The sequence below is a fragment of the Ursus americanus genome, chromosome 20, assembly GCF_024610735.1.
Source record: "Ursus americanus isolate L20-20 chromosome 20, mUrsAme1.1.p, whole genome shotgun sequence".
NCBI classification, from domain to species: Eukaryota; Metazoa; Chordata; class Mammalia; order Carnivora; family Ursidae; genus Ursus; species Ursus americanus.
Window position 1 is genome coordinate 31,814,081 of NC_142146.1, and position 25,290 is coordinate 31,839,370.

Here is a 25,290-nt window from a genome sequence, read left to right on the forward strand (position 1 = left end):
GGTCTCCCGCAGCCTCGGCTCGTCTCGGGGATCGCGGAGCCCGCTGCATTGCGGTGCAGGCTCCTTAGCTCCGGGGGCGCCGGGCGTTGGGGACGAAGGGACGGCTCGGGCTCTCCGGCCCGCGGAGTGCGGGCGCCTATCGGCTCCCCTCCTGTCCTGGCCACGGATGCGCTTAGGTGGCCGTGCGTCACCTCTCCTTTTCCTCAGCTCGGGCTCCGCGGGCTCCGGACTCTGGGATCGGCGGGCGAGCGCTGAGCGCGTTGGCAGAGAAGCTCTGCCCTGGTGCCCGGAAAGTGGCCGCGGGAGAGGGGCTGAGTTCATTGCCGTACCCTCGGTGGTCCCGGAGCTTGTGGAGCTCATCTTTCCTGGGTCAAGTCGGGGCGAGGCGGACACCTTTATCGCCTCTTGAGCCTGGGAACCGGATGCAGTGGGTGGGGGGTCGGTCCGGCCGAAACTCGCCCAGCATCGCCTTTGCCGGGGAAGCGAGACTCGCCGGTCGGGAGGCGACGGGCAGCGACACTCCCCCTGCTACTTAGCCTTGGCTGAGCCGCGGGCTGTGGCCGGGCAAGTGCGTCCCGCGGGCACCGCGCCTGGCGCAGCGGGGAGCACCCGCGCTCGGTGGCGCCCGCGAATCCCTGTGGGAAATCCCTGCCCCGCTCCCCGCCCCCCGCCCCTCCCCCGCCCCTCCCCCGCCCCCGCTCCCTGCTGCCGAGCGCGGGCCGCAGCCCCTCCTGGGAACGCGGCTCGGCCCGGGAGCCGAGCGGAGTTGCCGGGGTGGAAGCAACTGTCGGGGGTGGTGCGCCGCCGCGACCCGGCTCGCAGCGGCGCTTCCCGGTGGCGGGCAGGCTGAAACTCCGCGGAGGGACTTCGCGCCTGAGGGACGCAGTCCCTGGCGCCCGAGTCGCGTTCGGAACTGGAGGCTAGTTCTGCCGGGCTGCCCCGTCCCTCGCCAAGCTGTTACCGGTTGCCCGGTGGAAACGCCCCCACCCTGGACACCGTGGTCCGGCGCCCCACACCCCTCCGGAAAGCGCTGCCCTTCTCCGGTGGAGCTGGGGCAGTTGGGGTCCCGGGGCGGGGCTGATTCCTTCCCGGTGTAGGGAAGACCGCTGTGTCCCGCGTTCGTTCTGGTGGCGGCGCGGGGGGGTGGGGGGTGCGAAGATTAATGCCCAGAAAGCTCTCACTTGCTTTTCTGAAGATGGGTTTTTTTTTTGTCTGCCTCCCGCTGCCCTTCCTGGCTGCTGGCCTTTGTGAGGAGGGGTTGCATTTTGGGACGTGCGGGGACGAGAGCTGCGTGGAGCGCGGGCAACAGACGCCGCGGAGCAGCGCTGGTCGGTCGGGTTTGACTGGCAGAGGGGCAAGGGCGGGAGCCGTTGAGCTAGGACCAGCACGGCGGGCGCCGTGCACTTCCAAACCGGGCAGGACAGCCTGGGTGAGCGAGCATGAGCAACCGGCTAGGCGAGGCTGGGCTTCGTAGCGCTGGGGCGGCGCGTCCTACCCGCCGCTCTTCGCGCGCTCCGGAGGGTCAGGGGGCAGGCCCGGGAGAGCAGATGGGTGCCCACTTTGGGAACCTGGTCTTGGCAGTGGGTCTCCGTCGATGAAGGAGGGCACGTGCCTGCGAGCAAAATTGTTTGGAGAGCAAGTGCGTGGGAACACACCAGGCGTCTGGATGCTGGCAGTTTCCTTCCTAGACCTCTTCTTGATTAAGCTCTCCCTGTCTGCTGGGCTGGAGCTGCCCGAGGGAGGGTGCCCTTGTGCCGGCACCCAGCCCTGTATACCGGCCCTGTCACTAGGTCGTCTGGAGTGGCTCACGTTGTGGGAGTTGTGTCCCTCCTCTCGGTACAGCCCCAGAAACTTTGCCAGTAGCCTGGCAAGAGGAGCCTGAGTCCCTGGGCTGGAAATCTCTCCAGCAAGGGTTAAAAGAAACGCCACATTCAGCAGAATATTAAAGCAGCCCCATCGTCCCTGCTCAGTGCGCAGGGATAGTACACACCATTCACTCCCATCTCTCCTCCACCGAACACAGGCAGGTTCATTTTCTCCTCTTCACACACGGAGCCGCCTTCCCGCCTGCCTGGCTGGGCTGGGGCCAGCATCATTCGGTTTGTGATGAGTGAGGAATAATTATCAGAAAAGTGGATCAATGAGCTGCCTACACAGACAGCAGATCCCTCCCAAACTCTGTGGTGGATGGGGACGCCTCTCTTTTCTCCTTTGGTCCCTTAATATGCCCAGTCTTCTTTCCCTTGAGGGGGAGGGGCTCTGGTGGAATTGCACTGGGGCTTTGTGGCCTAGCGCCAACGGCTCCAAGACCAGGCAGGTCTTCAGCCCCGGCCAGGGCAGGAACAAAGGGACAGTGGAAGCCATGGGCCACCTGGGGACGCTTGGCCAGACAGGCAAGCCCCTATGAGACCATCTGCCTGGACCGAAGGAAGGAAGGGGCTGGTTGACATGGGGTGTGGGAAACACACACTGAAAGAGAGCACCCCTTCCCTCCGCTTCCCTCCCCTTCCCCATTTCCAGCCAGTGGCTCAGCTTTGTGGGGAGAGAGATGCCATTGCAGGGAAAAGGCTCTCTGGGGCTTTTAAAGTCTGTTTTCAGAGGAGAACAGGGCAGGCTGGGAGGCAGGGATGCTGATATCCTCTGGCCTTCTGGACACAGAACCAGGCCTCTTAGTCTCCAGACAAACACCTGCCTCTTCAAGCCCATGTGTTTTCACATGGGGTCTGGGAGCTTGTTGAGAACCGGCTGTGGAGGTCTACAAGGGAAGGTCACCATCTGCATTCTCTGAGCTGCCCTCTGGCCCGTGCTCCTTAAAACAGGGTCTGGAGGCCTGGGCTTCTTTTGAGGTGTTTCTGCAGCGGTGGGACACGTTGGGCTGGCAGCAGACACCCCACCCTCAGAGTGGACTAAGCGTGTTGGCCTTTCTGCGCGGCAGCCATCTGGCATCGCTGGAAGCTCATAACATCCTCCCAGCCCCACCCCGGCATCCACGAGTGACCATACACCTGCAGGTGGCCTCAGTGTCCGGACACTGGCTGACCAGAGCACGCCCAGATGACCTGCTCTTAGGTGTGGCCTGGAGTGGAGTCCCGGGCTTGCCGTCCCCGAACGTGCTCACGTGTTTGATTTGGTGGTAGATTTCTCGGAGCTTGACAAATAGTGGCTTCTCAGGAGGGGTTGCTGACGCATGGATACATGCCTGAGTTACTGTGCCCCTTTGTAGCATACCCCACCTTAGAATGCAAGGGAACTGAGTTCCACGGTACACACTTAAATCTCCATTACAAGTTCACGGTGAAAAACCCCCAACCTCAGCCCGTGCGTCTACCACAGGCCGCCAGGCCAGGCACTGATTGGCTGTTTCTGCATTTTATGTTAACGTTTCTTTGCTGTGTGTGCATCTGTTTTGGGCACCAGTGAGTGTGCATGAGCCTACCAGCAGTAGCAGGCGCCAAAGATTTAAAAAAATGTCTGAGAGAGAAAAGTAAATTTGAGGACATTCTATTAGGTGATTTTATTTTCTGTGCATCGTGGAAAGGTGGCTATTACTCAGTGTTTGTGGAGGGACCCCCTCAAGCCAGCGAAGGGAATGCTGGTGAGGTTAGGGCAACGCAGCTCTGGGTAATTGCTGGAGAACATTCTCGGCAGGGTCAATAGCTGCGGAGGTTGGACCCAGCCCCAGCTTGAACCTTCCGGGTTGACAGAGCCGGTGCCCAGGCGCATGAGGAAGGCCTGCTGGGCCGCAGAGTATCCTGCCCCAGTCCCTGCGGCCTTTCGTTGACCTGTGCAGACCCAGACCTAGGTCTCAGAGCCCCTGCCCTGGCCCCTCACCAGTACGGATCCTAATTACCAAGATGTGCTTTGGGAAAAGCCCATGAGGCAGAGACATGGTATGGCGTCGTTACAGTTTTACCCATCTAGAAGTAATCTTTGATAAAAACGGATTGCACCAAAGAGGAAGGGTGGTGCCAGGGAGTGTCCGACAGCACCATGACACCTCCCTCTCGATCTAGAATGTGCATGCACCCCATTTACCAGAAACTACCTATTCTCTACTTGGTTGACTGAATTTCGTGAACTTGGGGTAGTGGAAGGAGGTGCAGGGTCGGGAATGGGGTCTGGCCATGAGGATGGGGCTGAGGTCCACACGAGGGGGAGACAGATGGCTGGATCGTGAAGCCAGAGCCCTCCGCCTGGATTTTTCATCTCCCCGCTCTATGGGGAGATCACTTAGTCCCCCTGGCCAAGTGTCTTTCTCTCTACCGTGGGTCGTGAGGCTCACCTGTTCCAACCGTACAAGCTGGACAAGTTACGTACGTTAGGAGGATATACCTGTACTAGTTTGAATAGTTAGGTGCCGTTAAAGTCAAAGGTGCTTTTTTATTCTTGAATTAAAACAACCAACTGTATCATGTATAGCTAGGCTCTAAGAGTTCCTAGTGACCTCAGATTCAGGAGCGTAGCAGGTGCCAATGTGAGCAAAGGGTCGAAGCAATTTTAAAAGCCAGAGGAGGGGAGTAGCATCTTGGGCATTGGTTCTCAGGGTTCAGGAAGCCTTGTGGCATCTAGGCAATTTGTTACAAACTCCTGGGCGCTCACCCTAAAAGTTCAGCAGGTCTGGGTGGACCCTGGGAATCTGCTTCTGGTCTCCCTAACCATCCTGAAGTAAGTGCTTCTTGGAAACACTGCTCAGGGGGAGGCTGTCCGCTAGGCTACAGTCAGAAATTCTGCGTAGTCTTGCTCCCTTTTGCACTCGCTGCGTCGAACATCTGGACGACATGCACCTGGACATCTGCATTTTTAACAAAGGGCTCCACTGATTCAAATGCAGGCAGCCTGGCACCCGTGTATTTGGGACGTGCCGATAATAGCCGACACTACGCAGGTGTTGTTCCAGGTGCGTTACGTAAGTGAATTCACCTAATCAGCACAACAACTGCTTCAGGTGGGTGTTGTTATCAACCCTACTCGCATTTTTCAGGTGAGAAGACTGAGGTACAGAGTAAGTAAGTCCTTTGCTGAGGTCATGTAGCTAGGTGAGTAGCAGTGCATTCGGACCCAGGTGGTCAGGTTTGCAGTCCATGTTCCTAACCACCCACCTTCCTACACCACTTTTGTGTGTTTTGCGTGAAGAAAGCTTCAGATCAGCCTGAATCCACGGCGCAAAGAATTTCGGTGCTCCTCAGCCACTGGCCATCGGGTGCTTCATTGATCACTGGGCACTCCGTGTTTGCACGGTCAAGGGAGAAGAGAGGAGTGCGGTGTTCAGATAATCTCAGTGCTTCAGCTCGAACACCCGTCTCCATGTAGCTCCCTTCCTGCCCCGTTTCCCACCTCTGACCCTTACTCCCACCCTACACACACACACACACACTCTCTCTCTCTCTGTTGGAGACCTGTGCCGCAGCATGCCTTCTGATCAGGAATCTAGTAGAAGGACTGGAGTATCTTCCTCCTCCCCCTGTCCCGGCCAGCTCTCCCAAGGAAGAAATGATTACAGGCAAGTGTCCTCAGAGGAGATGGGCCTGAGCACCTCATGAATCCTGGGGGCAGTGGAGGAGGCACACGGGACTCTTACCTGCCTCTACCTGACAGTCTCGAGCACATCCCTCCACCTGGATTTCCGGAGTCTGCATTCCTTGGAAGAGCTCCCTTTATGTCTCCCTCTTCTGCACTAGCCATTTAAGCAACCTGAATATTTCTATCAGATTTCCATGTCTCCAAAGGTGGTGGGGAAACAGAGCATTGGATGTCTGCCCTTCTGAGGAAATTACTATAGTAATAAAGTAACACCCTGGGAGAGATTTCATATTTAAAAGCAAAATAGTACATGAGAAATTCCTCAGCTCCTTCTGTGGCTTCCACTTCAATTTCAGCAACAGTTGGGGCTCTCGGCCAGAGTGGGTCTGACTGTGCTTGGAGAGGGTGCATTGACTGGCCCGGTCAGGGCCACCTGCTCCATCAGAGACACCTGACACCTGATGTCTGAGCTGCCTCGCTGGCTTTTGTTGATCACTCCTCTGGGGATTAGAGAAATGGGACACTTGCCAGGGAGGCCTGGAGGATGGTTGGTTGCTAATGGAAAACTGCTTTCCGCCTGACCTGAGGCGCAGGGAACAGCGAGGCGCGCCGTTGGCTCTCTCTCTCCTTGTGCCTCAGTCTTCTTGTTGTTGACCCAGAGTAGAGGAGGGGTCATTATGGGGGAGAGGGTAGCGGGGGCTTAGAGTAGAACCCTGGGGTAGAAGCAGTGCCAGAAGTCGGGGGGTAGACAATTACAGAACTGTCTGGGGCATGGTGACCCCCTGGCTAATTGTGGGTGGGGTGTGGCTCCTCCTGGTGGGGTTTCTGCAGGGGCAGCTCAGGACCCAATTTTTGGGCATCAGAGATGAGTGAGGGCGAGCGTGGCTAGCATCAAGAAGGGCCTCGGCCTAGTGCCCTCCATGGGGCAGGCCCTGTTCTAGGACCTCCCATGGGCCAGTGGCAGGCCCAGGCCTGTGTGGGCGGTGCAGGCCTCGTTGGAGCCACAGTCCCCGCTGGTCCCATGTAGTATCACCTGCCAGGTGTGTCTCAGAGCCGCTGGCTTGTCAGTTTGCCTCTAACTTAGTAAACGAGAAGGCTTCATTTCCACAGCTGAGAAAAGGCATCTCCCTCACTCACTCCCCAGCCAGCATGGAGTGTTCCTCAGCTCTGGAGAGAGAGCCCAGAGCTGAGGACCTGGGAGCCCTTCACCGCACTGTAAGACCCTGCTGAGGACTAGGGCTTCAGGACAAGCCACTTGCTAAAGGGGAGAAAGGGTGAGAGGAAGAAGGACCTGTTTCCCCTCGCCTGTTTTCCCTTCGCCTGTTTCCCCTCCTCACCTGTAGAAATGTTCCTCCAGGTCAGGTGAAATCCCAGCAGCCCAGACACGCCATTAGTGGCTGCTTAAGGAGGCTATACTGTTGCCTCATGGAAGGTTCCCCTGGAGTTCTCTGTAGCAGAACCGGGCCAATGTGGACACGTACAGGAAATTTCTTGAGAATTACCAGGACTCATTTCTGCCTGCCGATTGCACCTGAGGCCCTGAGTCTCTCCTCTCTCCCCTCCTGCTTCCTGACAGCAAGTGACAAAGTGACTGATTTGAATTTAACCTCCTTGCTCTGCTTCTCCATCCCCCAGTGGAGGTGATAATGAGCAGAGAAATGGGCAGAGGCAGGTGGCCAGGAGAGGAGGGGGCAAGTGAGGGGAGCAGGGGTCCCAGGCTGTAGCCTAGCACTAGCCTCTGGTGGCTCTCAGAAGCTCTAGGGCGCTGAGACAAGGGGTCAGGCTTGAGGGGAAGAAACTTTCTGGAAATCCTATAGCCTGGTGGCACTAGAACCAGGACTGAACTAAACTCCCTCTGCCCATTGAGCCTTCACCACATGCTGGTCCCTGTGTATATCTTGATGCCCACACCCTTAATATCCAAGCACTCATTCTCCCATTTTACAGGTGAGGAAGCCAAGGCTTTGAGAGGTTATGTTACTGACTCAAGAGCTGAGATTCCAACCGACATTTTGACAAGTGGGACAACTCCCCAGTCCTCTGCCTCCCAGTTCAGCACCTTTTCCATTAACATCGCTTATTCAGGAATTAATTCAGGGAGCATCTATTATACACAAGCTGTTCACTGTCCTGCCAAGTGCTGTCAAAGGCCCCACATTCAGGTTCCCGTGGCCAGGCTCTCCTTATCTCTCTGGAACTGCCCCACCTGTGCCCCCAGCTGGAAGAAAACGTTTTTCCTTCCAGTTTGCCCTTTCCTGCATGCACTTTGCCTTTCCTGTGTGCTCCCCAGCAATCAGACCCCCACTGTGGTCATTATTGGTTTTCTTTTTGCTTTACGTCCATCTGGCTTTTGTCTCTGATGAGCTGTTTTGCTTGGGTGGTTGCAGTTTGGCATCTGTGCCTGGCTTTTAGTGGCGGGAGCTGGAGAGGTGTGGGCAGCAAGGTCACTGTGGGTCTCCTGGAGCTCCCTTCACAGGCTCTCCTTCCAGGGGAAGGGAGAGCTGCGGGTGCTCACCTTTGGGGACCTCTCTGGCTTCTGTCCTGTGGGTCCTGTCCTGCATGGGGCTATGTTGCTTCTTGAGTCCCGACGGCTCCCACCCCCCTGGCCAGGTGCAGACCCCATGACTTCCGAGGAGGACACGGGGGTTTAGCATCAGCTTTGAGCATGGAAGGATGTGTGGGAGGATGGGGAGGAGAGCGACACCTCAGTGTCCTAGTCTCACTGGACAGTGGCTGGTCCCCCTTGGGGCTGAGACTGGGGAAGGGGCTGCACGGGACTGGGAATAATTGCGGGCAGCTTGGTCGACAGTGGCAGCAGAGAAAATGCCTTATCTGTGAGAGGCAGCCTGGCCCTGCAGTTAATTATTCTCTTGTTTTCCTCTTGCTGTTTTTCTAACACATCAAGGTAGGACCTTTGCCCTTGGCTTTCTCATTGATGCTGAGGCTGGAACTGGGTGGTGAGCTTGGAGGAGGGGAGAGGGAGAGGAGGCGCCTCACTGGGGAAGGGTGGGGGGGGGCATCGAGGGATGCTTTCAGCCCCTTTGGCAATGCATCCAAAGGGTCTGGATGGAGGAGCAAAGACTGTAACTTTCAGGGCAAGGAAGAGAGCCTCAGTCTCATCAGAAATCCGTTGAGTTTTGGCAGATGTCCGGGGGCCTGTGTTGGGCACTGGTCAGACCAAACTCCGGGTATCAGACCACAGATTGGTATTTCGGTTTATCCTGGCCACGACGTGTGTGACTCTCTTCCAGCATATTCCTGACCCATGTAAGACTCTTCACGGTCCAGGTCCTCCTTTCCTCCTGTCCTTCCGGCCAGCAGCATCTCCTGCTGCTTCACTTCCCCCTGGTCTGCACGGCACACATGCACACACACTACACAGGTACACACACCTGGGCACCATCCCTTTTTCTTTTTTTCCATCTGGGCAGTGGCCAAACTGAGCTTCTGCTGCTGTGGACCTCTGGGTCGAACCTGCCCGCTCTGCCTTTGTTGCATTTCTCACTGATCTTTTCTTGGCGAACCCCAACTTACTCTTTAGAATTCACCACAGTGGTCACCTTCTCCTGGAAGCCTTCCTTCCAGCCCCAGGCTGGATTAGGTGGCCTCCTGGTCCCTCCCACAACTGCCTCTGCCTCCCTCTGTGGGAGCACATTCCCCACTGGTCTGTAACTGTGTGTTGCTTTCACTGGATACCCCACAGTGCTGGGAAGGGTGGGGCTCGCTCTGAATTGTCATGATATCCCCAGCATGTGGCACATAAGTAGCATCAGTAAGTGTGTGTTGTGTGAAAACGTGAGGTCCTGTCCTGTGTAGTAGTTTAAAACATCTCTGCACCTTTTTTGATGCCCTTCTTGTCAAATATGAAGTCCAGCTCCTCTCCCCTTAAATATGGGTTGGCCTTCTTACTCACTCTAATGAATGGAATATGGCAGAAGTGAGCCTGCCTAACATAGCGTTGGGGATGAGATCATAGAGGATCCCAGCCTCTGCCTGGCTCTCTCTCTCCTGGCATGCTTGCCTTTGTGACCCAGCCACCATATTCCAAGTGACATGGAGAGGTCACGTATAGATGTTCTAGTACCGTAGCCCCAGCTCAGATCCCAGCCCACTGCCAGCATCAAATGCCAGTCATGGGAGTGAGGGGGTTTCAGACGGTTGTAGCCTCCATCCCTCCAGCCATCCCTGCTGACTCCCAGTGGGAAGAGACAGGCTTCCCTTCCCAAGCCCTATCCAAATCACAGATTTGTGAACAAAACAGATGTTGTTACTGTTTAAAACTATCAAGTTTTGGGTTGGTCTGTTACGCAAAAATTGGTAACCAAAATATCCTGGCGGAAGTAGTAGAAGAATGATTTAGAGAAGACCGGAGAGGACTTAGGGAGAAGCTGGGGATGAGGAGGGGATATGGTATGTCATTCGCTCAACATCTAACACATATTTCTTAGCCTCCTACCATGTGCTAGGCTATATGCCCCAAACAGGAAGTGTCCCAGCTCTTGGGGGGACAGTCATGAAGATGACAAATGATGCAGAATATAACCTTAGGAAAGTGCTATGAAGGGGTACACAAGCTGGTGCGATAGAAAGTGGTGTGTGCAGGCTTGGGTCATGAAATTCTTTCCAACCAAGCTGGACCAGGATGGAAAGGCTGCTTTGAGGAGTGATCAGCCGCATGCCAGGTCTCCAAGTGAGGGCTGAGCCACCCCCGGACCTGAGAGGCCAGATTCTCCAGGAGGGAAAGGAGTGGGAGCAAAGAGACAGAGCTGACCGCTCTGCTTAGGGCCATCAGTTTCACGAATACTCATGGGGAACCCATTTATTGAACATCTACATTGTACTTGAAGCTGAAAACATGAAGGTAAAGAAGACATAGCCATTCTTTCAAGGAGCCACCTATTAACAGACTGGTGGGGGAGACAGAGCCATGCAGACCACAGGCTGTAACGGGACATGTGATGGAGTCCGATAGATGCGGTGTAACGGTTACACGTCAGCTGCTAGGAGAGACCAGGTGAGAGGGTTGTACTTCCAGTGGGAAGGATTTGGGGAAGGAGTGTGTGTACGCACATGTGTGTGCATGTGTGTATGTGAGAGAGAGAGAGACAATAGAGAGATCCAGGGTGCAGCTCTTTGGAGGATGGATAGAAATGTGTCAGATAGAGATGGGAATGGGTAGAAGTGAGAAAGCAAGACTGAATTATTCTTACTCTCTGTCTCCTGAAGGTGGACATCCGGAGCACTCCATCAAGGGCTTTGCCTATTTTATTAGCTATATCTTTGGTTGTAGAGACAGATGTTCGACTCAATCTGGAGGAAAGCAAAGGGTAGGGGGTGATGACTGGCACTTGTTATTACTGGACAGTGGACTTCGGTTATGATGATATCTGAGGCCACCAGTTCTGTCTCAGGACTCAGTCTCCCTTTTCTTATTCCTTAACTCCGAGTCTCTGTCAGCCAGGGTCTTGGCAGAAAACAGACTGCACTCTCAAAGGGTTCCTTGAGGAGTGTTTAGTGACGAGATTCTACAGAGTTATGAAAAGGGTTAAGGGGCTCCTTGAGGATGGGGACGCAGCCTGGGGCTGGCAACAGTGGGAAGCCATGACTCCCCACGGCCTGCAGGGCGAGGGAAGGGAGTGATGCTGTTGGGACCTGGCAAGAGCTATAGCATGGAAGAGGGCTCCCTGACAGGAACGGTAGACATAGATAGATGAATTCAGCCACTTTCCAGACCGTGCAGGGCCAGAGAAGAGGCATTGTATTCCCTGAGCTCCTTCACCTCCACGTTCTCTCTTTCTGCCAGCACTTACATGGGAGGAACTCAGCAAGAAGGCAGGGGACAATGGGAGCCTGGTTCAGAAAGGTCAGTCCCCTGAGGCTCAGGAGAGGGCAAGGCAAGGTAGAGAATGTATCTGAAGGGACATGAACAGAGTCATCCATGTTGACTTCAGCCTCAGACAGGCCTTCTGCAAGGCCATCATGAGGCCACTGGCAGCTCAAACTCACGTTCTCTGGAAACCTCCACAGAAAGAGAAATGTTCACTCCCAGAAATGCTCCTCCTAGCAAAAGCCCTGCAACTTTTGTCTCCTTGGCCTTCCTTGGGTCCTAAGCCCCTCTCAGTGAATCAGGCTGTCACCAGATGATGGAATGTACTTATTGGCCAGGCTTGAGGCAGGCACTACCCATCTGTGGAGCTGGGGGGAGAGGGTTAGCCCAGACCTCCCTGAAGCCCCTGGCCTGAAATGAGGACCGGCTCCCCACAAAAAGTCAAGAAGCAGGAGTGGCTGCTGGTATACCACACCCATTCCACCTTCCTGCATAACTGAATCATGGAACATAATGGATAGCACTAAAGAGAAGGACAAAAGGATGGGGACTGTGGTTGGGGGAGGGGCAGATGGGGGGTGCTGTGTCTGTGGTGGTTCTGGTAGAAAATCTGGGAGAAGCTGGGGAAACTGAAGGTCATGGAGAAAAGTGACAACCCAAGATGGCTGGGCAAACAGCTTCTATCTTGACGGGGATGTTCCCTCTATTCCGGAACGTCATGATCAAACTCAAACTCCTGAGAAGACAAATAGCAGGGGTATTTGGCTAAAGGCAAAGTGATTTTAAGGCAAGGGTATCTCAACCAGGCTCTGAAGGAGAAGAGCTCCTATTTGGGGCAAGATGAAAAAACACTGTGCGAGGGGCCCTACCTCTCACTGTAGCTCTCTGGGTTGCGATATCGATATCAGAACATCTTAACCTAATGGCTGCATTTAAATTGGATACCCAGTGGAGAGCAAGAATGAAAGACATGCAAACTCCTAGGAACAACGGGGTAGCTCATTTCCCTTCATTCCTCGGCATTATCAATCCTGGCTTAGTCTCACCTGGAATTTCCAGTGTACAGCAGTTGAATATTTATCCACCGTGTTCTGTGTACTTTTTGTCAAGGCTCTGAGACTCGTATAAAGATGGCGGGTCTTGAGAGTCCTTTGTAGACTTCTTCCTTCCTACGTTAGCCGTGTCTTCCTCTTTTGAGGAATCTGCTTAGAATACATCAGAGGAGGACTCCATTTGCCCTTCCAAGTTTCCTGCTCTTGGCTCCAACTTTCCTCTACTCCCAGCCAAGCAGAAAAAGAACAGTTTAATTTTTTTTTTTTTTTTTACACAGTAGCACAATGCTGCCGCTCTGCATGAAAACCCATGGTTTTCTTTTTCCAATCAGAAGCAAGTAATTTTCCTTTCACTCACCTGACTAACTTGTTCAAAGCGTCCCCTCCCCACCCTTTTCTGATATCTTGCTGCTAAGTATTTGCCAATTCATTTGCATCTCAATGGTTCCTTAGCAACTATCATATCCTCAGGATTAGGTACTGAGCCGCTCTCTGACTCGGACCGCCGGGGTTCCACAGGGTTCCATTGCCCCCTCTGACGGTGTCGGAGTTACCAAACCGAACCCTGCCCAGACACGAAACACGCTTACTCACAACAGCACGCGGGTTCGGAAAGACAACGCACTTCCTCCTCACCCTGTGCCAGCACGCGGGCTTCCAGGCCACCCTTGCCCTGAAATGCCCCCAGTAACCTCCTGGCTCCTGAAAACTCTCCTCTGACGCCTGTCTTCAGAGAGAGAACGCCAGATGGCAGCATCTTCCTCAGGCCAGGAGTCACGTCCATTTTACAGATCTGGCAGCCGAGGCTCAGAGAAGTAAAATGACCACCCCAAGGAGCGGCAGGCCCCGGGAACGTGCCAGGGCCAGACCAGAGCTCAGGGCACCGCGGCTTCCATGTCCGCCGTCACGGGCCACGGCCTGCAAAGAGTGACCCCCGTTCGCTACCTATGGGTGAGCTTTCAGAATCCATTTAAAGAAAGGTCTTTCGAGCGCTTACGCGACTCTGTTCATCTGCGGCCTAGGACGTTTCAGTACTCGCTTAACTAGAGAGTAAGTGCCCTCGTGAATACGCCACGTGTGTGTGTCCCCTCGTTTCTCTAGTCCTGGCTGTTGGTATTCTCTCTGTTCTTGGGCTTGTCGCTGAGGGCAGCACGGGCCGAGTGCCGGAGAGCCCAGAGGGCGCGTGTCCGTGTGTGTCTGTGCGTGTATTTACGCAGACGATATAGACAGACAGTGACACTGGGCCATTTCGGAAATTAGAGTGTTCCACCGCGAGAGGTGGTACTGTTTCTGTGACAGCTCCAGGCCTCCACCACCAGGGCTCGCGGGCATGGAACAGCCTGGCAAATGGAAGGCACTATTCAGAAAAGGACAATGAGAACAGAGCTCATTCTACGGTAGGGCTGACCTTGGCGACTCCCACTTCACGTTGTTATTAAATATCGGGAAGAGACTGAAAGAACAATTACAGTATTGTCATAACGTATAAGCGTACAAAGCAAGCCGTTCCCAAGGAGGCTCGGGCTCGGCCGCGCTTGACAACAGCGGGGCGCTCAGCCACAGGGCCGATTTGCTTCTCCTCTGGAAGTTGTCTTCATTATTTAACACAACAGAAACCCTGAATGTGCTGTGCGCAGTTCTGCCATCGCAGGCTCCAGAAAGCTAAGACGTCGGGGACGAAGGGGGTGGAGGTGCTTGGATTTCTACTTGAGTCCCCGTGCACCACAGTGCGGAATCTTGGTTGCAGCCGTCTTGATGGCCGGGGCTTAGCTGGGGGCTGGCCTCAGGGGTCCTGGGGAGAGTTTGCTGAGCTGAGCTGGCTTCAGGGCTTTCAGAGGAGGCCAGTGATGATCCGTGATCACAGTAATCGTGGGGGAGGTCACATGTGACAAGGATGCAGAGGCCTGCTGTGGTGTCATCGAGGATTAGTGCGCTCAGCTGGGCCCCGCATCACTTCTCACAAGCACCTCTTGTGCCCACGAGCAAAGCTGCAGCCGGTGCTCTGTCCCTTCTGGCTGTGGGCAGCACGGGCTGCCCAGGGTCCCCCAGAATCCAGCCCAGGGCCTGGCGCAGAGTAGGCACTGGTAAATGTGGAGGGATGGAGGAAAGAATGGACGGACTGGGTGTCTGTTACATTGCATAGGTCACTCAGGGAGAAGCTGCTGCTGGTACCCCCACAGCATAAAGCCAGGGACTCAGGTCAAACAAGAGCAAAGATAGCAGAGGAGGGCCTGAAGATCTGGTCGTGGAGACAAGACTGGGGTGCCCGGTGCTGGGTGGAGAGACCTGAAGACAGTTTGGATAAGGAGCTGCCATTGTAAGGCCTGTTTCTAGGGGAATCTTAGGGGTAAACTGGGGCTTGACTATATGGCGGTGGTGAGTGGTGGGGAGTACATCATGGGAGAAGCAGCAGAGGCAGAGGCCTGGCAATGGAAGAGGAAAGGCAAGTACCTAGAAGGGAAAGGCAGGTGCCCGGAATAGCAGTTATGGTCTTTGAGTGCTCAGGGGTGCAGCCAGGCGGTCAGTGCTGTGGGAAGTCAGAGGATGGAGAGTTCGGAGTAGGCTAGAAAACCAGGGTAGCTTCCTGAAGGAGGGGGTAATTTTTGAAGGGAAAGGAGAGTTTGCAGTGGTAGAGGAGGCAGGGCACAGGTCTTCCTTCCATCCAGACTTGTCCTGCCCAAAGCCGGCATCATCTGGTGTGAGGACCTGGCAGAGAGGTCTGTTTCAGTGACGTATGCCCCTCTGTGTTGGACCTCTTGGCTCCGGAAAGCCCGGGAACTGTTCCGGTGAGGGAGGGCTCAGCATCACTGTTTCGTCCTAAGTCTTAGAGCCCAGTTGACACTGCCGACATGGTTCACCTAGAGGAAAGCAAGATGCTTCTTGCAATGCTCTGGGCCAGCTTTTCACTAGCTGTTTTCTTCGGTCTCATGCTGTGTGTGTGGTCTGTGGGCTTCACCTGAGAGCTTGTTGGAAATGCAGTATCTCCAGGCCCTGCCTCATAGTGACCAAATGCAGATCTACTTTGGTCAAGAGTCCCAGGCTCTCAACTTCTGAGTCAGGGAAGCAGCTTCTTCTTTTTTAAAAGATTTTATTTATTTATTTGAGAGAGAGAGAGAGAGAGAGAAAGTGTGCTGAGGGCACATGGGGGCAGGGGGTGGAGCCCAGGAGAGGCAGAGGGAGGAGCAGACTCCGTGCTGAGCAGGGAGCCAGCCAATGGGGCTGGATCCCAGGACCCAGAGATGTGGACCTGACCGGAGGGCAGATGACGCTAACTGACTGAGCCACCCAGTTGCCCCAACAAACTTTTTTTTGAGCATTTATTTAAAGGAACCCTGCCAGATTTTAAAAAAAACTAAGGAGACCTGACAAGTAAATATAACACACGATCCTTTACTAGGTCCTCTAATGAAACAAAGTTCTAAAGGACAGCGTTTGGACAGTTGGCAATGGGCTTCCAACATTAGGGGAGAAGGTCTCATTAGATGGAAGTATTATAACAATGTTAAATGTTCCAAATTTGATAACCATATTGTGGCCAAGTAAGAGAATACCCTTGCTGTCTTGGTGTATGCACCCTACTCTCAGAGGGCTCGTGGAGGAAAATAAATAAGCACACTAATCAATGTGTGTGTATACGCTATAATAAAGTCACATATAACACAATAACGCATATGAAATATGTTATATTCTTTATGCTATAAATATGTGTAGAAAGAGAGCATGAAAAAGATTTGGCAAAAATGTTAAAAATTGGTGAATCAGGATAAAAGGTATACGGGGGTTCTGTGTTCTATTCAAGCAACTTTTCCATGTGAAAAAAAGTTTTTAAAAATATATGGCTTGTTTAAAAGTTTGATGGATGTTGCAGGTTACCCTCCAAAAAGGCTGAACCAATTTATATTCTCACAATGCCATGAGAGGGTGGGTGCAGCTGGTTGATGGAGCTATTTTTAGTCAGCTGTTTTGATGCCAGGGACTTTTTCTGATGGGGTCATATATCAGTTTTGACCTGGGGACATTTTGTTTTTTTCCCAAATTATTATGAATATTTCTAAAAGTACAGAAAAGTCATAGTGCATCTGTCGTCCACCACCCAGATTCGACAGTCGTTAATATTTTACCATATTTATTTATCAGGACAGAGTTTTGGGGGAGGTTGGGAATGGAGACTCAGCAAAATTAAGTCCTTGCCAAAGGTAGGTGAAGGAGTCAGACCCCATATCCTCTGCACGTGGTTCTTCATCTCCTGCCACCCAGATTTTCCAGAATCGTTCCCGGGTCGGACAGAGCTGATATTTTTTTCCTGAAGCAGTTTGGTAGAGCATTTGAGTTAGGCAGAGCCTTGGGCAAACTCCTCACACTCTCCTTGCCTCAGTTTACCCGTCTCATCAGTGGGGACAGCACCACGTATCCGTTAGGATTGTCGAGCAGCACCAGTGAGACAGCCCGCTGGAAGGATGCAAGGGTCAATATCATCAGTATTTCTCCCGTGTCCTTCTTTTCATCTAAACAGATCTCCAGGCCACCCCCTCCGGGTCCCTGCCTTTACCTTCCTGCCAGTGCCTTGATGGCCCGTGGATTACTGGTGTGTGGCTCTGTCTCATCTAATCCAGTAGAGGGAGGGCCAAGGCTCCAAGTCTCTGAAAAGCTGGTACACAGGCCCGAGTGCTGGGGTGATATTCACCAGCCTGCCATCACACATCACTGACCCAGAATCCCAGGCCTGGGCAGCAGGGCCTTTCATGTCATGAACCCCCAGGTGAGCAGGTCTGGACGAAGTCTCAGCCGCTCTGGACTAGCAAGGAGAGGGCCTGTGGCCCATTGTTCCCTTCCCACCCTGTCTCCAGGACTTCTCGCTGGACCAGAGCTCCAGTTTGTGGGGAGGGGTAGGCAGAGGGCTAGGGCTAGGGTGGGGAGAGTGAGGCATTCACCTTGGCTGCACAGTTTAAGGGAGCACCAAAACCCTCAGTAACCAGGTTAAATATTTTTTTAAAAAATCTTTATATTCTTGAAAGATTTTATTTATTTGAGCAAGAGCAAGAGAGAGAGAGAGATCACAGAGGGAGAGGGAGAAGCAGACTCTCCACTGAGCAAGGAGCCTGACTCAGGGCTCGATCCCAGGACCCTGGGATCATGATCTGAGCTGAAGGCAGATGCTTAACTGACTGAGCCACTCAGGCGTCCCCAGAATAAAATCTTTCAACGCTGGCCTGTTCCTGGCTGCCTGCTTTTGTAAACAAAAAAGTAAAGTTTAAAAATAATGTTTGAAGGCCTCACTCAGTCTGCCGACACGCCTGCTCTGTGGCCGTAGAAATTGAGGGCGAGTGATTATCCCTACAGAGCGGGATCAAGTCCAACACCCCACCCGGCCAGAGCAGGTGCAGTGACAGGTGGAGGGGCTCCTCCGGTCTAGCCAGGCTCGCAGACACCTCTCTCAAGATCTTGTGCCTGTGCTCCCAACCACCTACTCTCAGGTGGCTCTCCAGTGTCCCCGTCCCTGCCCCATTCCTGGCTCCCCTAAGAATCGCGGGGTTAACCATTCCTCCGACTCTTCTAAGAGCCATGTGTTGAGGAACATAGAAAGGGAAGACATAACCAGGTACCAGGATATGCCTCCGAGTGGTTATCTCACACGCCTGGGTGATCACAAGGCCATGGCTAGAGATTTTGCTTTCACCTTCCTTTGACTCCTCACTCCACAGGAAGGGAAACTGTGGCTGGCTCCTGGGTAATGGGGTTGGAAGTCTCTGGTGCCGTGTTTAAGAGCCTGACGGGCAACCAGCCAGGTGGGGGTGGGGGATTCGCTTGGCTCGCGATAGGTGACCTGAGCATGGCATGACCATGCTGCTGAGCCCAGTGCTGGGGTTCCCTGAGAGCCCTCCAGGCACCTGGCCTCCCCTCCGACAGGACTGTGTTTTAGGATGAGCAGGGAGCTGATCAGAGGCTGCGGGGCAGAGGGGAGCAGACATCCTGGCTGGAAACGGGGTGGAGGTGAGAAGTGGGGGCAGATTTCATCTTCAGACCACCATGAGATGCCTGGTGGTCAGTTTATGAGTAGAAGTCGTCATCTGAGCAGGGTAGAAATAGATCTGTACGTGGGGCACCAGACAGGAGAATGCTTTGCCAGATGGGAGTTTTGCTAGAAGCAGAGGTGAACTCACTGAATACAGAGAAATGGGAGTAGAGCAGGCATCCACACACCTGTCTTACATTTCTGTAATAAATCAGGGTTTTCCATTTGGTGTGTGTCTGTCCTCTCTGTGCCTTGAGGGCTGGAGTCTCCTGTTTGTGTATTAGTGCCTTGCACAGGCTGGCAGGGGTAGGCAGGATGCACGCCCCACTGGTGACTCCCCATTTCCCAAGTGTTGGTTCACAAACTGGGCCCCGTTTGGAGGGCAAAGAGAGACCGAAGAAAGAGGCAGACCACTCCAGATCGGTAGGTGGCAGGTTTAATACGGGAACTTCTGTGTGAGGCTTGTCTTGGGTGTCACAAGACACATAGATCTTCACAGAATCTTAGAAGTTTATGTAGCGGCCTTAACAGGGTTCAGTCATGTACACCACCTAGACAGCCTCAACACCACGTTGCTCTCTCGAGGCCGTGTCCTTGAATATGGCTCCCATTGTATGGACACGGGCAGAGCGTACGTTCCAAGGACAGTGGAGGAGGGGTGAGGGGTATCCACTGCCCAGGTCCAGCTCGTGGGTCAGCCAGTGGTCATGTCCTCTCACTGACCTACCCCAACACCATGAGGGACGTAGAATGGTGCTCCTTGGGTGGTCTCAGAGAGCAGGTGCCCATCCTCACTGGGGAGTTCTTGAGGTATGGGCCTTGGGCAGTCATCTCAACCTCCACAAAATGGAATGAGTAATACCTCCTTACGGGGATTTCAGTATAAGATAACATATGCCTGCTGCCCACTACAGTGCTGGGTATGTAGTAGGCACTCAATCAGTGCTTCCTTTCTTCCCTGTGCCTCTTCTTTCCCTTCTCCTTCAAGGCTAGAGTGGGGGGGCTCTGTTTGGAGAAGCCGGGTCTCCACTTTGCACCCACTGGAGGCTACACAGACACTGCCCCCACAGCTTCTCGTCGTGGGCAAGGGGGCTGCCCTAGAACTAGCGCCTCTCATCTCTGCCCTCCTGTGGTGCCTCCCTGTGACAGGCAGCCAGGAGGACGGTTGCCTCCTTCCCGACCCGGGTCTCGCCACCCCTTCTCCTGCTCTGCGTCTTGCTGGGATGGGCCCAGCTCAGAGGACAGATGGACGCCCTTGGTGCCAATTTCCGATTTGGCCCGTGTCGGCTAATTGCTGTAACAACTGATCCCAAATGTGTTGTCCGACAAGAAAGAGTTTATTTCTTCCTCATATCACAGGCCAGCGAGGCCAGCGGGAGCTCTGTCCCATCCCATCATTCAGGGACCCATGCCAACGAAAGAGAAGGCACCCCCGTTCCTACCTCCCTCCGCCCGGAGGTGATGCGTCCCTTCCTCTCGCCAGTGGTCCCACGCAGATCCCTGCTGAGACACGGGTGAGGAAGAGGGTGCTGGTTTGGAGAGCAGGGGGCGGTGTCCCTGGTGCGCCACGACAGCCCCTCCGCAGGCCAGGGACAGGGACGAATGGCTCCCTGCCCCAGGGGAGGCCTGTCCACCTGAGACGGCTCAGGAAATCCCTCCTCCTTCTCTCTCTACCTTCGTGTCCTTCCCGCCTTCCTTTCGGCGTCGGCCCCTTGCACCGGAAACTGGCTGCCTTTACGGAGACGGAGATGCCCGAGAGTTACTTTTCACATCATGGAGGCTGGGCTCTCTGATCGCAGGCCAAAAATTATCCGCATTATTCTACACAGAGACAAGTGACTAGAATCATGAGGGCTGAAGCTCTTCTTCAACAGCAAGTTCTTGGTGTTGCTTTTTATTTACTTCTGTTTGCCTGGGCCGCCTGCAGTGCGCCCCCCTGCCCGGGCTGCCTCCTCGCATCCTGGCACTCCCCCCGCGCTTCCTCCTGCCTCCCAACATTTGCACCTGCCGTTCCGCAGCTGGATAAAGGGAACGAAAATCGATAAGCTTTGAAAGGCAGAATGGATTTTAAAAATTAAGGAAAAGCATTAGAATTAAGAATCTAGAGACTTAAGAAAATGATCGGTAACAATCAGAGAATTTAATTGCTTAAAAGAATTTGAGAGAAGTGAAAATGGCTCAAGTAAAGATAAAAGATAGGGATAAAAACAATGGTAGAATGAAAGGGTGAACCCAAACGGACAAGAAAAAACGTGAACTCCAGAAACGGAAAGTACTGTAAGGCTAGATTGTAATGCACCTGGCTCTGTGATTGTTCTGGAGGCTCCTGTGTCTCTTTCTCTGAGGACTTTGTGGGTGCGAAAAGTTTGAATGCAAACGGAAACCTTTTCCTCTATAGGACGAAGAGGCTCCAGGTGGGCACCGTGAACCTGGGGCAACTGGGAGGCTGGGCAGCTTGCCCTATTTGTCGTGTCCCTGGGGTCCAGCCCTCTGGGTCTTCCCCTTTCTCCCTGCTCTTGGGGCAGTTGTATGGGGCACAGAGGTTGGGGGGGTCAGAATTTGGGGCCTCTGAGAGCAGAAGAGCCCCTCCCAGACAGCGTACCCAGGAAGAACATTGGTTACACAGGAAGTGAGACGACGTTAAAGTGGGCCAGGTGGGAGGAAGAGGCGTCACCAAAGGCCTTGTGCTGTCTGGGAACGAGTGTGGAAGCTGGGAGGTCTCCTTGCTCCACTTCAGGAATTGGGGAATGTATGCCAGGTCTAAAGGGGTGCTTCGGCTAGCAGAGACACCCCCTCTTCCTCCCCCTGCCCTCCTGCCTGGAACCTGGTCTCCTGGTCCCCTCCAGTCATGCCACCACTCTGGAGGCTTCAGGGCTGTCCCCCAGGCATGGGCATACTCCAGAGACACTCTGTCGCCTTGGCTCCCGGGCCCCTAGCATCTCTCCGCTCTGACATGGGCCACCTGTCACTCAGACCTCGGCTTCAGGTGAGCTGAGCTGTGACAGGCTGATGGTGCGTGCAGGATGGTGGGGGCACTAACCAACATGTAGGATTTCTTTCTCATTCCCATTGTGAAGGGATTTCCTCCCTGAAGCCAGGACCGTGCCCTGCGCCTTCAGGAATGCCCATGATTCTTACTTTAAGGTGTAGGATATCATTCCCATACCATTTGTGAGCAAGACCTCTCCCTCCTTGTTCTGATGAGCCATCCAGCACCAAAGCATGTTCCTTCTTTATTTTGCCTCATTTTGCAAAGACGACAGATCTAAATTACATCAGGGACCCTTCTGTTTTTAAATAGCATTCTTTTTGCTGTTAAAATTTTTTCCCCCCAATCACCTTGGAAGAGATTTGTGTCCTTCTCAGAAGTGCTGGGATGATTTGTGGGAATTGGGGTAGCAAATTGTAGCTTTGACTTGGCATAAATGAACCCAGATGGTCTACCCAAGAATCATACTTGGCTGATTTCTCAGCAGGACTTGCACCCTTGCCTCAGATCCAGCCAAGAGGGAAGTAGAAGCGCCCTCGGTGGGTGGACTGATCCACCTCTCACGCCCCTGGGACCACCTGGTTTCCTAGTTCCCTTCACCCTGCAAGGTTCCAGACACTTTTCAAAGGCTTGAGTAGGTTGCCCCTGGGCCTGTGGCCTCTCAAATGTTTGCTTTTGCTTGAAAGCTATTAAATCTCTCAGGAGAGGGTGTGAACTGGTGTAGATGACTCATCTGCCTCCTTAATGGAGGAAGCAGATTCAGAGAGAAGTGTCTAGAAAACAAGGACAGGCCTGGGTCTCCCAGAAGGGAAATGTCTTCTGTGAGTAATGTGTGTGGTGAGTGGAGTGGGCTGAGCTTGCACAGAAGGGAGGGGTGGAGGGGGTCACTCTGGACTTGAGAACTGGAAGGAGCAAGGTGTTTCCAGAGAAAACCAGCACATTTCTGTAGCAGTCTGGGGTGGGGGCCCATCCAAGAGGCTGGAGGGCGGCCCCTGTGCAATCCTCAGAGCCTGCCTTGAACATCCAGGGCTGCCGGAGTCTTCTTGGATGGGGCCACTGGGGCAAGAACGTGCGTGCCCAAGACGGTGGGAGAGAGATCTTTCTGGACTAAAGGAGGGTCAGGCTCTGGACTGTGGGGTGTGGGAAGAAAGGAAGGAAGGAGCGAGGGAGGCATGGAAGGAGAGAGGGAGGGAAGAAAAGGAGGGAGGAAAGTGGAGAGGAAGATGGGGAGGTGGAGTGGCGCTGAGGATGTCGTTTGCTTGCTTCACGTGGCCCTTTCTGGGCACAAGCACCTGGCAGAACGAATTGGAGAGTGACGACAGAGAGAGAAGAGAGAAAGAGAGGGAGGGACCAAGGCTCTGCAGAGTTGATATCCTCATGGCTCTCTCAGGAGCTCAGGATTTCCAGCCGCCATCCCAGCTCCCCAAGACCTGCCAGGGCTCCTGCCGAAATGGGCCATGCACGCTCTTCACGTCAGCTCTGGGGGGTCGGAGAAGAGAAGGCCTGCTGGCTGAGCACCTGCCCTGCCCCAGACTCTGCAACACCTGACCCGAAAGGCCAAGCCCCCTCATTTCCATTTTACAGACAGGGGAGCCAAGACCCAGCTTGGCCCAAGTAAAGGCAGGTTCTTCCTACTCTTTCCGTGGGGCGATCAGTGACGTGGAGCCTAGTGAACACTCACGAACTCTGTGTCGCACTGAACATCGTACATGTGAGGATCCACACTGACGTCCTCTCAGGAAATTGTAAATACCCAGAAATTCTGTTACCTGAAGTCACAGTGGGTGACTGCATCAGTTTCCATGGCAACAGGCTATGATGTCACAGACAGGTGCCTTCAACGGCAGAGGGCTGGCCGGCAGGGTCGCGGGCAGCCACGGTGGAGGGGAGGTCAGACGTGATCTTTTAGCACAGATGCTGAAGGCCTTCCGTCCACCCTTCCCCCAGCATCTGCTGCTGCTTTTTAAAAGGGAGACGCACTGACACTTGGAACAAATACATGAGCTTTATGAACCCTTGAAGTCTTCAGCTTGCAAACTCACACAATAATCCAAAACAAATGTGATTTCCCTGAATGTTTTCTTTGAGTATTTGCAAAAAGAACCATACTCTGTTGTCGTTGTTGTAATACTGGGCTCCTGCAGTCGACGGAGGGGTGGTTGATTCTCCGTGTGTCCAGCAAGGTGAGGCTGTTAATCCCTGTCGACATGGCGGGCCAGGGTGGAGATGGCAGTGAGACAGGATCGGCTGCGCGTCAGGTGCCGGGAGGCAAGTGGGTTTCTGGAAGAAGACAGGAAGGTGATGTTGAACACATGGGGGCAGAGTGCCAGCTGGTGTCCATTGGACTTGAAGGGTCTGGGTCTGGGGTTAGCAGGGGGTGACACACAGCAGCACTGTGTACCTTGCCAGCTGCAATCCTTTTCGTCGTGGTGCTTCATGTTTTCAAACCTGTGGCCCATTCTGTTGTTCAAAGATGGCTGCAGTATGTGCCATCCCACCTGCTCTTCAGCAGTGGGCCTGTGCCAGCCTAGAGTCTCATGCTCCTCCCCTTGAATCTGGACTGGTTTTGGTGACTCACTCAACCCATAAAATGTGGCAGAAATGATGTTCTGGGACTTCTGAAGCTAGATCATATGTAGCCTCACGACTTCCACCTGGGGCTCTGGGAACCCCGCTCTTAGAACGCTCACTCCGGGAACCCGGTTGCCATGTTGTAAGATGCCCAAGCCACATGGAGAGGCCCTGTGGAGGACCCCAGTTGACAGCCCCAGATGAGCTCCCAAATGCCAGCCAGCACCAGCTGCCAGCCATGTGAGTGGGGCCATTCGGGCATCAAACTGGGAAGAGCTTTCATGGCTGTAGCTTCTACCAACATTGACTGCAGCGTCATGAACACCCCCGGGTGAGGACTACCCAGTGGAGCCCGGTCAGCCTGCAGAGCTGTGAGGCAGAATAACACACAGTCTCAAGCCACTGAATCTCCGGGGTGACTTGTTACACACAGTAGATAACAGGAACACAACCAGTCACTTGACGCTGTCATGAGACAGAACCCAGGCAGGCCCTAGGTCAGCGACCAAAGGGGCATGTGACCGTTCCTGTAGTGGGCCCTAGGCTTCAAGCCTTTACACCTTCAAAACCAAAGGAACCGTGGCCTAGCTGTTGGGGAATCCTGCTCCAAGGAGGGCACCCTGCAAGTGCGGGGATCGTCTGTCAGTCAGCTCCACAGGCTTGGCGGTTGGTCTGCAGTTTGGCAACATCAGTGCCCATCCAGCCAGATCTGTTCTAGCTCTGATGGGATCGTTTTGAGCCTGAACGTGCAGGACTGTTCATTTCATCTGGCTGGCTTTGGCTGAGCATCCCAGCAATTGAGATTGGATGAGTGTCCCTTGCGGGGCTTCATCCAAGTGGTTGATGAAAATGCCAAAGAGAGCAGAGCCTGCGAAATCTCCCAGGAGATGCTGCTTCCACCGGGCCCTCGTTGGCTACTGTTCTGCCAGCTGTGAATCCACCAATTTGTACTTGTCTCTGCCCGAAGCTCTCCAGCTGATCCGCCATTTCACGAAGTGCCTCACTGAGCTCCACATACGCCATCGTCTAGTGGCCGAGGAAGGCTTTCAAGAAGGAAAGGAGGTAGATTTGGTGGTTCTTACTCAACGCTTGGTGCCTCCAGGTCATCTCCATGTCTCCTCTGTGTGTTCATATATACCCCCGTCTCCGCCTTCCACCGTGGCTTGGCTCACGGTGCACAGTGGTGGCCTTTTCTTCCTTAAAGAAATAATACAATTTGCCTCCCAGTTTTCTATCATGTTTTTTACCCTCTGCCATTCCCTAAAGAATATGGTCAATCTTGGACCATACTGGATTGTCTTTCTGTATTGTATTTTCT

General features: G+C 53.9%; 1 protein-coding gene across 1 annotated transcript in view; it reads left to right on the forward strand.

The window, feature by feature from the left end:
- Positions 1 to 25,290, forward strand: part of EPHB1 (EPH receptor B1) — a 418,735-nt gene that overhangs the window by 625 nt on the left and 392,820 nt on the right. The window lies entirely within an intron of this gene.